The following is a 15,532-nucleotide window of genomic DNA, read 5'->3' on the forward strand; positions in this document are numbered from 1 at the left end:
TCTGCTCTCTCCCCTCACACTCTGCCAGTCTCTATGATGCTGGAGCATTTCCCACCCCTGTTGCTCACTTCACCATCAAACCCTTCTCTGCACCATGGAGCCGCAGGATGATGCGCAGCGCTGAGCCTGCCCAAGCCCACCCCAAAGGCCCGTGTCCCCTCCCAGGCTCTCACCAGGGGTCTCTGTGTGTGTCTGACCCTTTTCACCCCTGGGGAAGCATAATTCAACCCAGTAATGCGTTGGATATAAATCAGGATCCCTGTCCCATCAGAGAGCCCGTGTGTGCAGGGACTGACAAAACCGTGGGGTTCACAGCACCGGGGCAACCCTATTACTGGGGGGGCTTGTCTGGGGGCGCTGGATCTGACCCCCAGGGATAAAACTGCCAAGAATTAAGGGGCTGCAGCAGCGAGCCCTTCCCGGCCCGGCCCGGGACACCCCCCCCTCCCCCCCGCCGCGGTTCAATTTGCTCCGTGCCAGAGGGGAAATTTATCGCCGCCCGAACAAGAGCACGTTCTTCTGGCGACAAACTCTGCCTAAGTGACATTCTCAGAGTTTTCTCGCCTCAAGTCTCCTCCGGGAAAGGCCGCCGCGACGTTTTTACAGTAAATCCCGGTGCTTCGGTTTCCAACGGGCCGGATCCTAAATCGCCCCCCGCGGCTCCGCGCTCCGCGGCCGCGCAAGGAAAACGCGGAAAGGAAAAACCGGGGGGGACCTTTTCCATGAAATGAGCCAGGGAGAGGGAAAGGGGTTGGGGATGATCTCGCTTAATAAATGAAATAATGCCACCCCCCTGCCCCCGAGTGCCCTGGGTGCAGTCCGGCTTGCCGCTGGGTGCTCCGGTGTCCCCCCAGCGGGGAGCTCATGGCTGGGATTGATATCCCGGGTAATCCCGGCAAATCCCGGCCCCGGGTCTCGTCCCTCGGCCGAGAGGGTCCGACGGCAAAGCCACATCCCCGCACCGGCGGGGAGGGGGGAGCGGGGGCCCCGTCCGGGCTCTGCACACACCGTGTGCGGATAAAACGACCTGGAAAAAAAAAGCTTCGGGGAAGAGGTTGAGGGGTTCACCCGGCCAGAAAAGACGGCGACAGGGTTGCGTGTGCAGCCCCGGGGCCGGATCGAGCTGACGGGCAGGTTTTTTACCTTAAAGACGAGAATCTGGGGGGGATCTGGCAGCGTGCGGGTGGCGGTCACCGAGCCGACGGGAGGGTGCGACCCAGCCTTCTCCCTTCTCGGGGAACAGTTGTGGGCGTTTAGAAGTCCCAAATTACCCGATCTCATTTTCTTTTCGAAGAAAAGATACTAATAAAGGCAGCGGAAAAACAACAAATAAACAAAAAACCAAACAAACACACACACCCCCCCTCACTCTAATTTATTATAACAGCGAAACTCGCAGATTACGCAAATTTAATTTATTTTGGACAACGGCAACTCTACAATATATAACCTCTATCCCCCCAAAACCCGTAACTCAAAGCCCCACCTGCCATTTGGTCGCAATCCCTGGAAATCCGGGGCTGAAGCCGGACCCGCAGCGCCGTTCCCCGCCTCTCGTGGCCCTACCGCGACCGCACGGTTGCAAAAGCTCTGGAAAAACCTCTCGGGTTTTGTTATTTCCGTTTTCTTTGGGTAATTTTTTACCTCCACACATAGCAAATAATAAGAAGGAATTTTAAAAATAATATCGGAGACATTCTCGCGGGGGTAATGATTTCACAAAATGCAAGTTTCAACCTCGAGAATATTTCTGTAAAAATATTCCTGCTCATATTAACCATTTACGCTGTAGAAAACGTCGCACTGATTCACACCCACAGCCACTATTATTCTTCCAGAATCAGAAATAAATCTCTCCCTAGATCTAGACACCGAGTTTTAGGCTACAAATTATTATTTATCTCTATTTGCACTTCCGCAAGGTCAATTAAATTATCCGTACCGGTTTCTGTGTGTGTGTGTGTGTGTGTGTGTGAGGTTTTTCTTTGCTCTCTGCCTGACTGAAGAAGAGGAAAGCAAATTGGATACACGCAGTTAAATAACAATAGAAAGTTATATATATATAACTGAAGATAAGAAGGGTCCTGCAGCCCCAAGTTTCTCAAGGAAAAGCGGACATCACTTTCGCCGATGGTGAGTGAAAGGTAAAGAAGATCCGAATTCTCCTCACGCTGTGGTAGCTCCTGTTGTCATTCTGCATCATCTTCAACTCCTGTTTTGCAGAAAATTGTGATTACAGTTGTGAAAAACAAAATAAACCAAAAAAAGGCCGTTTCTTCCCCGCATAAAGCCCCCGTTTATTTGGTAATTTTCCTTGAGCATCTGCTTGGCTTGCAAACAAAGGCATTTGTAATCTTTCAAATCCTGACTGCAAGAAAATATATTTTAAACACAGCACAGGGAAGCGGAGGCAACAGTTTCCTCGTTCTGCAGATTTGAGACGCACCTGGTCAGCTTGCGGAAAGCACAAATACATTGCAGCACTCTGCTATCTTTATTTTATTACTTATCTTCCAGATTTTTCCCTCTCTGTGGGAAGAAGTTATTCTTTCTGTCCCGCTCTGTTAAATATCGCTGAAGGCGTTTGAATAATTTTAATTATTATTTCTTTTATTTTACTTTCGTAATTCAAGCCGGTGGTGTTACTTTACTCTTGTAATTTAAATTGGGGGTGTTTCTGCCTTGTGGCACAGTGACTTCATGAAGCTGCATGCACAACTACAAATAAATAAATTCAGGGAAGAAAAGCAAAGCACCAGCCCAAATAACTGGGCTTACTTCACGTCTGTGTTGCTTCAGGAGAGCGTGGCCGTACCCAGAGCAGGACGGACCCTTCCCAGTTGTGGACTGGTGAGGACTCACAACCCAGTATGGTTCTTGCTGATCATACCCGCTGCCTTGTCACAGAGAGGAGGGTCAGACCCTCGCTGCGGGCTCCTCTCAGAGGATTGACTTGGAAAAGAAGCCCCAAACCTCATGAGAAAGGGAGAATCCAAGCGGGGTTTGACGGGTCAGGCGGAGCTTTGGCGTGAGCCAGCGCAGCCGCGCTCTGAAAATCGGTGGATGTCAACCCCCAGCCGGAATGCTGCCCCCACATATACATCTGTGTGTCCATACGCGTGTCTATACATGGAAGCCCAGGTGATTCCCGAAGCCCGAGCCCTCGGCCGCGCAGCCGGGAGCGCGGCCCGCCCCGTCGGGGGGCGCGGAGCTCTCCGCGGTGCTGCCGGCCCCGGGTTCAAGCGTGACCCCCGAGGGCGCGGGGGGGCTGCGGCAGCTGAGGCCGGTGCCTGGTTTGGGGGCGGTCCCCGCTCTGCCTGTCCCGGTGGGGTCTTGCTTCAGGCCTGCCTAGCAGTGCGGTGGGGTTTCTGATCTGCGGCCGGGCTGGGGTGTTGCTGCCGGACGGTTAATCAATGCTGACAGCTTCTGATCTCTGCGCTCTGGTTCCACGGCCCGTTTTCAGCCCGTCTGAGCATTTTCTGGGTGATTAAGTAAAAAGTAACATTTATTATATATGTTCTGTCACTAGGAATATGGAGTCGGACATGATTTGTTTATCATTTTCTCTGTGATCTTTCTCCTCAAAGGAACAAGACCCATCTGTCGGGCAGAGCAAAGCTGCTCGACTTTAATCCATAAATGTTACCATTTAAGGGGTGCAACCTTTGACAGAACATAGTACAAGTCTTTGAACAAGACAGTTGTGCAACTGGCATTAAATAACCTAATTGAATCTTTCACTAACCACACGCTTGCTTTGGGCAAAGGTTTTCTCTGTGCAAATATGATCTTGTCCATTTGCTAGGAAATTTATTACCTTTTCAATCATGTGAGTTCCATACTATCTGCAGACTTAAAAGCTTAAACATCATGGATTCATCTTCTGTGTGTCCACGTGTTTCATTAAGGTGCCTCATAAATACATTCTGACTTTCATTAGTTTGCCTTTGCTTCCGTATTACACTTGTTTCTGTCTTTTCAAAGCATCTCAGTTTGATTGTCCCTTTAAGCTCTGCCCCTCTGAGTTGGAGACATGATATTTGTTCTGGTGTGTGTTAAACTGAAGTAATTTCTTCTCGCTGAGCACCTGCCATTCGAGAGGAGCACCCAAAATCTTTGGAAAATATTGGCTGCGTGCTTTCTTCTTTCTCCCCAAATGCCTCTGAACACCAGAGGTCCAGACAGGACTAGATTACTAGCAACTCTCAAGTCAACATTTCATGATCTCCTACTCTGCTGCTTCTCTCATTTTCCCTGATTTCTGCGGATGGGCTGAAGCTGTTCACAGAGGACAGGACTCATGCAGCCAGGTCCTGCCTCCCGCTCCCTCCAGGCAGGTTTCATCTTGCATATTTGGAGAGCAGGGTCAGGATCCAAAGGCCAGAAGCAGAAGGGGAAGCGGGGACAGGCCGGGGCTGATCTGTAATCTACTAATCAGCTGCTCCTGGGTTATGGGATCAGAGGCCAATAAAGGCATTCTGCAAGGAAAGCAGGAGGTGAGAGCTGTAACAACGACTCTCGTACCCTCTGTGTAATACTGGAGTCCCAGTCTCAGCTTGCCACATGATCTCAGCCAGTTTTACCTTGTTATCACTGTGACATGTATCCACCCAGCATCAGAGATCCCCCACCACCTTCAGGCTCTAAATCCATCCTTTCTGTTCCTTGCAAATACAAAATCCTTGGAAATGTGTAATATAAATCTTCTTAGTTGTGATCTAAACCCATTGTTTCTTGTCCTGTCCACCATGAAAGTGAAGAACATGATACACTCCAGTCTTGCCCCCACTTTCACATATTATTTAGCCAATGCGCTGAAATTTATCTTTGGACTTTACTTCTTTAGACTAGTAAGTATTCAAATATCTGCAAGGACTCGTTGCATTTATACCGAAAAGGAGAAATTGCTGTGTAACTCGCAGGGATTCACCGCTCAGTGTTTGTAAAGGGTCTGACCAGGGAAAAAAAATAAAAACCATTGGAATTTGTATTTTTCCTACTTTGCAATCAGTTTGCAAGTCCACAGTTTGGGTTTGCCCTCACATAGCTACTGCAGTGCCATAATTTTTATTAATAATGATGGTAAAATTAGATGTATATGGATTATATTGTTATAATATAACTGGATTACATTATTAGGATTCTCTTTTATTTTTGAAAGAATCATTACAAATAGCTGTGAAAGGGAAGCTTAAATTAGAGAGCTGCTCTGGACACTGGATTTATTGCATTGCATAAAACACTCATCAACCTGCTTGATCTGCCTTTTTCCTCTTTATAGCTTTCTGGGTGATGGCTAAGACGGGACTTTGCCCAGACTCTGCACCTCACAGAAAGAAAGTCACTCCTGATGGTTATCGCTGTTTTGTAGACTTTAAGGAGTTAACTCCAGACCTTGCTCTGGCTCCATTTCTGGTGAGTGGATTTTATGGGCTCCTTTTAACTCCCAGCACAGATTTGACACTCTGGCCTTTCGTAATAATCCTCTCACTCATGTTGTTTCTTCTGGAAACTTCTCCTGCTCAGCTTGTGCCAAAAAAGCTCCGCATTCCAGTTCTCCCAGGCTTGAGTGGTTTTTTCTCATTCCCACTTTCTTTCTGCAGTTAGCAGTTAGCAACAGACAGGATGCTCCAAGGACTATTTTAGCAAGGTTTTGTTCATTTATTTTCCAGATATCCTTTCTCTGAGCCACACACCCTCACCAGGATGAAGTAGCCCAGTGGGATGCCCACTTCTCTTCCGGTACTTGTACATTAGGTTTTCCAAACATTCCCCCTGGAAGTGGTTGGGAAATCACTGAGCTGTTGAGCAGCCCTCCTTGAGCAGGTTGTGTCTTTACTCAGAAACAGTTTGACCCCTTTTCTCTCCCCACCTTTCCCTCCTGCCACTCCTGGGCACTTTCAAGTGCAAAGTTAAGGCCATACTCAAAAGAAGCTTCACTGAAACGCATGGGACACCTCTCACACTTAGAACAAAACACTTTTGAAATACTGGCTCAGATCTTCACCGCCCTCTTAAGAAAAAGGACATCTGAAGAAAATTATGTTTAATTCATGGCTTCTGCAATGTGGCATCTTGCAAAATGTTACAGTTTCATGATCCTTATTTTGCAGATGGGGAAACTGAAAAGAGAAGAGGCTGAGCTATTTGATCTGATACCCGATGATATAGAATAAAACTCGGAATAAATTTTTGCCAGTGCCTTGCTCACTAGGTTGTCTCCAGAGGGCAGGTGAAGAATATATTTGCTGGTGTGAGAGTGTATTGCATAAATAAAACTCTGTGTGTCATGGAAATCAAGTATTTGGAGGAGGTTGAGAGGGAGGCCACATATAGATCTGCTTGTTTTACCCAACATACAACTGCATCCTCTGTCTGGGTTTTAAAAAGAAAGATTAAAGATGATAAATTCAACACAAGCCTAATGAAAATAAATGGCGAGAAATGCTTATCTGGGGATCACCCCGCATAACATTCCAACTGATTCAAAAGAAGCTCTAGTTTACTTTTAACTCTGCTTTTTGCTTTTCCTAGAGCCAGTTTGTATTAATGAATGCTACTGTGTAAAGAAACACTGGCTACCCCAAACCTACACTCCCTGCAAGTTCCCCCATCTGTGTTTGCCATTTTACAGCCTTCCTCCATCACAGTAATTTGAGCTTTTGCTTGGAAGAAGCAGCGAAAGAGGAAAATCCTCCCAGGCATCTCTTTTTAAGCAGCGTTTCTCGGTTCAGCTCCAGCCAGGGATTGCCCTCTCCTGGAGGACAGGAGAAAGTTGCATCCCACGACTTTGCAGTCTTTCCTTTTGGGCTCTAATCCCTGCACCTGACAGACCCCAGGGACTATTTGTCTCCCCCGGGGCACACTGTCCTGTAGTAGAAGATTTTCTCCATCAAAACTTGGGGTAACCACACCATCTATTGCTGACGAAGCTGCTGGGAGCAGAGAGCTGGTTGAGATGGAGGATGATAGAGGTCTGTCCCAGCCTGGAAGGCGAAGGGAAGGGTCTGGGGGAATATTTATTCTCTGTTTCAGAGTATGGACAGGTTGTTTCTCACCAAATACTGTGGAACTCCCTGCTACTGAAGGATGTAGGAGCCAAAATTGTAAATCAGAGTCAGAAAGGGATCCAACAGATTACTGAAGGATGCATCCAACTTTGGCTGTCAATCATGACAGTCCAGGCAGAGCCAGCAGGTCAGAAAGTTTCTTAGCTTGCTGCTTCCAGAGGCTGGGACTTTATCCTCAGCAAAGGTGCACTCTGAGCACATCCCTTTGCCCCTGTATATCTGCTCCTGGGCCATGCTGGAACCTGGGGTGGGTGCTGGCAGTGGGGCTGGATGGTGCTGTGGGCTGAGGCGTGTGACAAACCTTTCTCCACCCAGCAGCACCGATGCTTCTGGGTCTCACAGCTTTTGTAACCCTACCTGCTTGCTAATGCCCAGCCATGCTCCCACTAATGACAGATAACACCCTGACTTTTGCTCACCCCCATCACCCACTTGTAGGACGCTGGACAGGCATATAGGCATGACCATGGCCTATTGCAAAACATGTCAGGCTTCCCAGCACCTCACTTCCCACCTCTCCTTGGTGTCCTACTGTAAAAAAACGACACCAGCAGCATGCCAATGTGTAGCCAGCCTGGGTTACGTGGACTCTTTTCTTTCCCTGGCTGTGTCCCCAGCTCTTTCTCTGTCCGCATTTCCAGCAGCTGCTGCCATTTGTCCTGCATGCTAAGAGGCAGGAGGTTTCCAAGGTGCCTGGAGACCTCCACGGGGCGGTGATACAGAAATGCAAAGCATAAATCCTTTATGTATTTAAGTCTCATAAAAAGGAAGCCCACATCTCCTTCAGCTGCTCTCCGGAGCCCCAGAGACTTGGCCTGATATGAAACAGATTTTTTTTTTTTTTTGTAACGTTGCTATTTGGATAAGGGCACCAGCAGGAGAGAAGGTCCATTTCTCTGCCTAATGGTGCTTCAAACACTCTTGTGAAGTTGAATTAACACCACTAAAGGGAAAGATTAGAAGTCACTTTAAAGTGGCTCTGGGGGAAGTTTTCAACCCAATCTATTTGCACCCATGACACTGTATAAAGATAGAGCTAATGGGAGTGCAGTGAAGTCGTAAAGACAGGCAGCCTTGGCTTTAAATTAACAGCAGCATTATTTACACCTAGGACATGGGATACAGTAAACCCTTTACATAATCTCTGCTACTTTCTAGTTTCCCCCCTCCTACAGACTTAGGCAATATTAGAGTAGTTAATTAAAAAGACGATATAAAACTTCAGAAAGGTTTGATTCCCTTTTTTCCTTTATCAAGTGATTCATTTTTATTAAGGTTGGTTGGTTTCTGTCAAGATAAATACACAATATCAGTTTTTTATTCTCCAAAGAGCCACTGAATTGGATGTTAATAAGATTAAAATGATAATAAATAAGCCCAACAACAGCTTTTATGACCTCGTTTCTGCTGAGCTCCCTTTTGGTTCAATTTTGCTCACACTGAAGCCTGAGCTCATCCACCACACAGCCCCAGTTCCAGCCCATCCACCACGTCATGGAGACTTGTTTTGGGGCTCCTTTCCCCCTTTCCACCCCACCACACCCCCCCCAGGTGCTCTGCTTAGGTCTGCTACATCCCCTGAAAACCCCTCATAGCCTTCAGGAGGCTCCAGAGCTGCAGCAGAGCTCTGCACCGTGCAGGAAGGGCTGCAGAGGGAGGAAGGGGAGGGGGAGACTGAGGCTGGGGCTCAGCATGGGTCTGAAGACCCTTCTGCATGCAGGCAGCACCCTACAAGCACCCCAAAACACAGCGGACTCTGCTGCAGCCACTCAGCTGATACCCAAGGGTGGCCCTGGCCTCTGCGACCCTCTACTGTGGCCTCTTGGCTGTGGTCCCCCAGCATTCAGCAGGCTCTGGATCAGGCCTGGGGACCTCCCTAGAGCAGCTCTGCTCTGGCCTCCCTGGGCAGGAGCTTAGGGCTGGGCCAGGCTGGGAAATGTTGAACTCCTTAATATTTATTCCTTGCATTTCCCCTTCCTCCAGAGGTACTTCAAAAATCAATACCAGCATAAAAAGGCATTTTGGAGACAGATTGATGCCTTCTGCTTTCCCTCAAATGCTTCAAAGTAAAGAATAAATACCTAGGCAGACGGGAAAGCGGGTTTGACAGCCGTTTAAATCAATTAGAGCCCAAATTGCCCCGAATCAGATCACAAACGCACAAAGCCATTTCCTTTTGCATCTTGGGTTAGTGTCATCTCGCTGCTACACACGTAGGGGTTTTTTTATATATATCGGCATAAACACAGCTTGAAAGGCCAGTGATAGCACAGGTAAATTAATTCTCACTTTCTCTCCCAGCTCCAATGTTTTTCCCACTCGGTTAATTCTCGCTCGTTAATTAATTGAGCCCGGGGCTCCCTCTAGCGTCGCTCGGGGCTGCTCCCAGGGGCAGGGGGCTGCTCTCGCCCCCACCCTCTCCCTTCCCGACCACCGGGCCCGAAAACGGGAAAGGAAAAAAGCCTTAAGGATGGGCTTAAGCATCGCAGCAAGTCCTGGCCTGTGGAGTTTTACTGCAGATCTTTCCATGCGTGGTTTGCACGGGTGATACGATGAGTTCCTCACTGCTCTCTTCAAAAAATGTTGAAATAGAGTCAGGGCTTTTCATCCTTGAGGTCATTTAGACCATATTGACATTGGCAGAGGGTCTGGAGCTGAGTCTGTTCAAACTTTGGGGCTTCAGGGAGGTGGGCTGAGGTTGCGTTGAAGGTCCTGGATCTTCACTTTCCTGTGTGCTTCGTTCCTCTTGGCCCAGGGGACTGACCTGCAGATATTTGAACATGGGCTTTAACGCTGTGTTGAATAGCCAGAGGGATCTGTTGCCAATGATGGATGGTGCCCGCAGCACTGCCTGGAGCTGGTGGGATGTGCAGATCTTCCACAGGGGACATCAACAGGATCCTACCATGATCCTGCTCCCATAACCTCACCCTCTGGACAGAGCAGGGGCACAGCCTGTGCACAGGTACCCAGAAGCAGGCACGTACAAACCTCCACCTCTGTGGCCCACAGACAGAAGCCAGATGGCTCTGGACCACTAAATATGTTACTTTCCTCATCTGAATGGAGATCCCAGCAGAGAAATGGGATTTCTGTCATCTATTCTACCCTTTCTGCTCTGAAACAAGGCTTCTCTGCTTCTCTGAGTGGTATTCCTGGTGGGAAACTGAGGCACAGAGCTGTGAGCAACTCCCCAGAGCTCTGCAGGATCTCACAGAAGGAAGACTTTGATAGGTGTCATGGACACAGATTCAAGACTCTGACTCTTGCTGTGCCTCTGTGTTACTTCCCTGTCCTTGGGGCAATCTCTTCCTTTCTTCGCTTCCTGCAAAGATGCTTCTGGGCAGCCATCCCTGCCCTGACAGTGACAGTGCTTTTTCTATCACTCTCCATAGCACCTAGCTCCATAAACCCACCAGCATCAGGGCCTCTGGGCCTGCCCAGAATGCAAATAGTAATAAATAATGGGGCCTTTTGGCTCCAGCCATCCTGCCCCTCCTTTCTCCCCTCCTTTCTCCCCTCCCTCAGCTGTGGCTCATCCTTTGGGGGGTCTGCAGGTATGCGACTGTCCGGAAGAAGCCCATAATTCTTGGGGAAGTTGTCCTCTCTCGCCCTGACCGAGGCATTCCTCTTTGTTTGGAAGACTTTTCCCTGTGATCTCCAGCAGACACACCTCAAGTTTCAATCCCAACCTCACACTCCTGCTCCTTATTCAAGACCGTGACCTGCGACCTTCAAGGTCAGACATCTCTAATCCCAAGAACAACATCTCTCTAGTCAACAGGGGGATCTCTCTCTCTCTCTCTCTCCAAATTCCTCCGATCTGGCTACACAAATCCCTCCTCCTCCTAGAAAGAAAAAAAAAAAAAATCCCACCACATTAGTAAAAATAATATATGAGGGGTAGTGGCTCTGGGGGTGGGGTAGGGAGAAGAGACCTTAAAAGGCCCCCATCTCCCATGGATGCGAGCTAAATAGTTTCAGGATGGTGCCACAACTTGCCTTTGCTCTGTTGGAGGGGAGAGACGCCGAGCTCTGCTGCTGGGATCCACCATCTCCTTTTGTTCTTGTGACTCACCTCTTAATTTGGGGGCCTTTTCATTTTATTTTATTTCTTTATATCTAAAGAATAACTGGCAGCCTAGTGGGCAGGCCCACAGCACCTCCCAAGCACAGGAACAATCAGAGCTGGAGAAGTCTCTTTTTTTGGCTCTATTTGGGATCCAAACCTTCAGAGGGACTGGAGAAGGGGAGGCTGTGTCATCAAGGGCGTGAAACGCTGACACTACCCAGAGGAGAACCATAAACCCAAGAGGCGAAGGTCCCCGGACAAGGGCCAGGAGGGCGAGGGGGAGAGGAAGTCACATCCATCCACTTTCAAGGGGAATTAAGCCATGGATTTGCTCTTGTGTTTTTTCCCTGATGGGATTTCCAGTGCCGTTTTCTCCTTTTTTTCACCTTCTCTCCCCACCAAGCTCCTTCCTTGAACTCCAAAATGCACGAGTAATTAGAAGGAAAACCAGGCAAACCAGCAAAGCAGCACATCTGAGGAGCTTCTGCTTCAGGCTGGGATTGGGTTGGGATTTTTCTGCCTGGACGGCTGGGCCTACACGGGAGCAGAGTGGCCCTTGGGATGTCCCGGGGCCAGGAAACCCTCGGGACAAACCAGCCTCAGCACCTTCCTGCAGAGACCGGAGCTGCTGCTGGCGAAGGGGCTCTCCCCACCATCATGGGAATCCCAAGGACTTTTAAAAAACCGAAAATCCCCCCAGCTGGAATCAAAGTTCAACTCCAGACGGTCTGAAAATCCTGCGGTTTAAGGCCAGGTCGTGAATCAGCTCTCTTTGCAAGGTTTGAGTGTTTAAATTCATGCTAAACCCGGAGGGATCTCTTGCTGGGAAATTCAGCCAGGAGAGAAAGGGATGGAGAGTTAAGGAATGAAATGAAACTGTGTCCTGGGAGTCGGGTCGTAAAAAGTTGTTACCTGGTAGTTCTCAGGCTCAGGAGATGTAAAGTGACTTTTACAAGGAAGGTTTCTTTATGAACCGGGGGCACACGGGCTGTCCCGGGGGTGCCCCGTGCTCCACCGGGATCGGGATGCTCGGCCCGGGGCCGGTCGCCTCCAGCACCGGCGGCAAAACACGTTAATATCTACCGGCAGTAAACTTGGGGAGGCAACGGTTTGGGGTTGTTTCTCATGTGATTTGCATCATGTGGCAAAATTCACTGCGTGTCCCCCTCCCCAGGCACCCGCCGCCCCGAGGCGCCGCACGATCGTAGCCGCGGGGCTTCAGCATGAAAACCCAAAAGCGAAGTAAATTTAGTAAAGCCTGTCACGGTGGGGAGGGGACGGAGCCCCCGGCTGAAAGCAAGTCGAGGAGCGATTGTCAGGATTTGGGCCGGAGTAAAAGGGATCAAAGCCCCCACCCCACCCGCCTTAACGGCGTGTGTTTAGTTCGGGCCCTTCAGCCGCTTTCTCCGGGCGGTGATAACGCCCCGAGCCCTCTCCAGCCCTCCCTGCATCATCCTTCGAGTATGTCCAGAAGAAAACCTCTGGAGAGGGCCGAGGGTCCTTTCCAAGGGATGATCACATCCCCTGCCCTCTTCCCGCAGCCCGCGGGATCCAGCTGCCTTTTCCTTCGCGCTTTTCCGACAGATTTCTGCTTGAAAAGAAGAAAAGGGGGAGAAAAAAAAAAAAAAGGCAAAAAAGCCCATTTTCACTCCTCTTAGCCGAGACAACCCGAAACTCAACCCTGGACTTTTTCTTTTAAAGTCCTGCTCCCGTTTATCCTTCCCGTTCCTCTTCCCCAATTCCCCGACGGCTCCCGGTGATGGGGAGACGGTAACGACAAGGGAGCAAGTGCACGGAGAGGGGCCGGGGCTGCAGCGGGGCCGGCGGGGGGGCGACACACCGTCACGGCCGGTCCCCCTCGGGCACACGCTGGTTTTGTCCCCCCGCTCGCTGGGAGCACCCACGGGTGACCCTTTGGACCGCAAGATCAATGTGCAAAGTGGGTCTGGACTTTGGTCCCTGGGGGAAGAGGAGGGGGCGAGGCTGAAGAGCAAATTCTCCCCCACCCCCGAGAGAGCGCAGTGCAGAATCAGACCCTGAAAGTGAAAAAATTTTTTTTAATTAAGGACTTTGTGCAAATGACCGTTGCGAGAGCAAGTAGGGAACAGGTTGGAAAAGGAGATGGGAGGCAGAAAGCAGATGAAATAGGGAAAACCACCCCAATTTCACAGCTCACGGCTGCGGCTCGGAGAAGTGCGGGGAGCGGGTCCTGCCCCAGGTCAGTCCCGGCCAGGGGGGAGCGTCGGGGCTGGAGAGGGGACAAAAACCCGCCGGGGCTCAGAGTCTCGGAAATGTGCCCCCTCTCTTCCCCCCTCAGTTGTTTTATAGCAGAGGTTTGGTTGGGGTTGGTTTGGGGTCTTTTTTTTCTATATCAAGTTTTGGGCTACATTTACGGTTTCCAGAATCTGTCAAATCCCACTAATTTTTTTTATTTTTTTGTGGGTTTTTTTTGGTTTTGTTTTTGTTTCTTTGTTTTTTCCCCCATTATTTCCCATTATTAACTATTTAAATCGGCATATTTTTATATTTTTGAGAATGTGTCGCGAAGATAGAACCAGATGCAACTGAAAAATTATCTCCTACTGGCGTAAGCTTTAATAGGCTTCCACCACCACCCCGTCCCCGCAGGCTCATTTCCAGAAGGGAAGGAGTATTACAAATAAAGAAATTGGGTAAATAGATTCTACCGAAGAACCAAATTTCCCCTTTTTTCCATCCTTTCAGTCCGAGCCGTTTTGGAAACGGTGCCTTCAGCCATCGGAAACCCTCCGGTGGCGCTGGGGTTCGATTTCTTCTTTGCAATGACAGCCCTGCGAAGGATTGTGCCACAAACCATCATTTTTCTTAAAGACAGAGTCAGAATTAATTCGCGCTGATTGTTAAATTCTCCTGTGCGGGGCCGGGCATTTAATCCTGCGTATAAATCCTTTCTGAAGAGAGAGCAAGCGGGCTGGGCGCCGTCCTCCTGCGAAACCCGGCTTTCCTTTGAGCTGGCCATGTCCCCAGGCAACCCCCAAATTGAGGGACAGCCCCCCCCCCCCCCAGCCCCGGCTTTGCCAACCCAGCAGGAGGGTCCCCATCCAGTCACCGGCCAAGAACTTGAGTTCCTGCGGGAGGGGATAGGAAAAAGAGGTTGGCCGAATCGGAGCATAGGGGGTACATTCGGGTGTGGGGGGGTGCTCTGTCTGCTGTCCCCCCCACTCCTCCTGCAGCCCGACCAGGCCCACGCGTGTGCAGCGCCGCAGCCCGCGGGGCGCGGGTTTTCCGCGGGAGCGGCCCGATCCCAGCTCCGATTTGGCTCCGAGAAGGGCGAGGAGGAGCCGGGCGGGGGGCGGGGGGGGTCACCTCCCGGCTCATCCCTCCGTGGATCCCGGCGCTACAGCAACAAACCCAGCCGGGAGGTCTTCCCTTCCCTAAAAATGCCACGGCCTTTTTGTTTTTAATATAGAATATTCAGTACGTAGTATAAAATATATTATTTTATATATTATATTTAATATACTATTTAATATTTGCGCCCCTCTGCACGTAGTTGTGTGCAGCCTGCAGGCAAGCCAAGCCTTCGAGCCCGCCTTGCAAACTCCGGGCTCAGTGGGGGGGGCTGGACGTCAGCTCTCCGCAGGACTCCTTCTCCTCTCTTTTTTTATTTTTGGGGATGGGTTTTCATACTTTGGCACAGCCACAGGCTCCCGCTTCACCTCCGCAAAGGGCTTTCCCAAAATAACCCCCACTCCAAAAATGGGGAGGCTGGAAATAGAGCAAACTGCTTGGGAGCCGAGCGCGGGGGTGGGGGGGGGTGCGAAGGGAAAGCCGAGGGTAACTGCAGGTCTTTATATTAAAAAATACATCCCCCCCTCTGCAAAGCAGTGAAGTTTCCCATTAAAGCTGACACCAGGGGATGGTCTCAGCAGCCTCGGCCGCCCCGGATTGGTGAGCTCGCCTGCAGACGCGTTTTCTAACAGATAAGTCAATGGTCAGAGATCTCCCCCCACCCCCCCCTTACCCCAAAATATCTTTTTTTGCCCGCTCCTTCCCCTGGCAGCGACCCGCTCCTTCAGCCGCGCTGACTACCGCCTCTCCTCCCTCCCTGCCTTCCATCCTATTGCAAAGTGGGGGGGAAGTGGGGTTCCCCCCCACCCCGGGCACCTCCTTTGGGGATGGAAATGAGCGGCCAGGGCTGCGGGTCCTGCCGCCTCCCCTCCACTCCGTCTGGGGTGTGTCTCCCCCCTCGGGCAGCCCAGAAGAGCCCTGCCCACCCCCGTGTGTCCCCCCCCGTGGCACAGACTCCTGCCTGGGAAGCGAGGCTGGAAATCCCCTGTCACCCCCCCGACTCGGGGGGGGGGGGTGATGCCAGCGAGCGGCACCCCGTTTTACCCACCGCCTCCACAGG

Source organism: Strix uralensis, chromosome 22, assembly GCF_047716275.1.
Source record: "Strix uralensis isolate ZFMK-TIS-50842 chromosome 22, bStrUra1, whole genome shotgun sequence".
Taxonomy (NCBI): domain Eukaryota; kingdom Metazoa; phylum Chordata; class Aves; order Strigiformes; family Strigidae; genus Strix; species Strix uralensis.